Below are 1035 nucleotides of genomic sequence, written 5' to 3'. Positions count from 1 at the left end.
TTTTTTTTTTTTTTTTTGAGACAGGGTCTCACTATGTAGTTGAGACTGACCTGAACTCACTATTGTAGCCCAGGCTGGTATCAAACTCACAGCGATCCTCCTGCCTCAGCCTCCCGAGTGCCGGGATTACAGGCATGTGCCACCATGCCCAGCTATTAGTACATGTGGAAGGGAATAGTGACGCTCAACAACTAGGCCACACACACACCCCGAGAGGTCCAACTGGAGATTTTATTCAAGGGGTGGGAGTAGAGAGAGAGAGAGCAGAAAGAGAGGAGGAAGAAGAAGAGAGGAAGAGAACAAAGAAAGGAAGGTCCTTTTATCAGTTTTGGGCCGGGCTATTGATTATTCATGAGGAGTGGGCTACTTTTAACCTATCACAGGCCAGGTTGCTTTGTATGGGTCCAGCCCTGCAGAAACAGGTTTCAATTTCTCTGTCTCCCTGTGGCCTTGGTGGGAGGGAAACTAAAGATAAGAGCATGAGGTCATTTTAGGAGCCAAGAAGCACCAGGAAAATGCAGCCTGTGATGGCGGCGTCACGGCATACTTTAACATGATCGATTTCCTAACAACATGTTTACATTCCTTGTGGGAAGTCGTTGATTCCTGAAGTGTCTGGCCCTACCGTGGCTCCTTTGTTTTCTATAGCTTAGATCCCTAGTGACTCAAAATCCTTCAAATATTGCAATGTAATGATGAAGGGTTTAGACTTCCTGGGGTCGGCGGTTTTCCAGAGGATTCCCATCTTTCTACCACTTTTAGGTAGATTGAGAAGGGAGAGCAGTGTTTCTTCCGTGAAGATCCGGTTGTAGATGTCAATCAGAAGCGGGCTCAGCACCTACAGCACTGAGTAGTGAAGCGAAGAGTCTCTGCTATTACTCATTCCATTATCTATCAGTAATGATGGTGCCCACCACCTCTACCCAAAAAGGGGCGAAACATGCTAAACCAAGGAACCTTCACTTACTTCCGAGTTCCTGAGGGCGTTGGAGAAGCAGCGGGCGGGGGCGGCCCCTCCTCCGCGCGGCTCCGTGC

This window comes from Fukomys damarensis, unplaced genomic scaffold (assembly GCF_012274545.1).
Source record: "Fukomys damarensis isolate Sample0158 unplaced genomic scaffold, DMR_v1.0_HiC HiC_scaffold_33, whole genome shotgun sequence".
Lineage (NCBI taxonomy): Eukaryota > Metazoa > Chordata > Mammalia > Rodentia > Bathyergidae > Fukomys > Fukomys damarensis.
Note: the sequence above shows the minus strand (reverse complement) of the source record.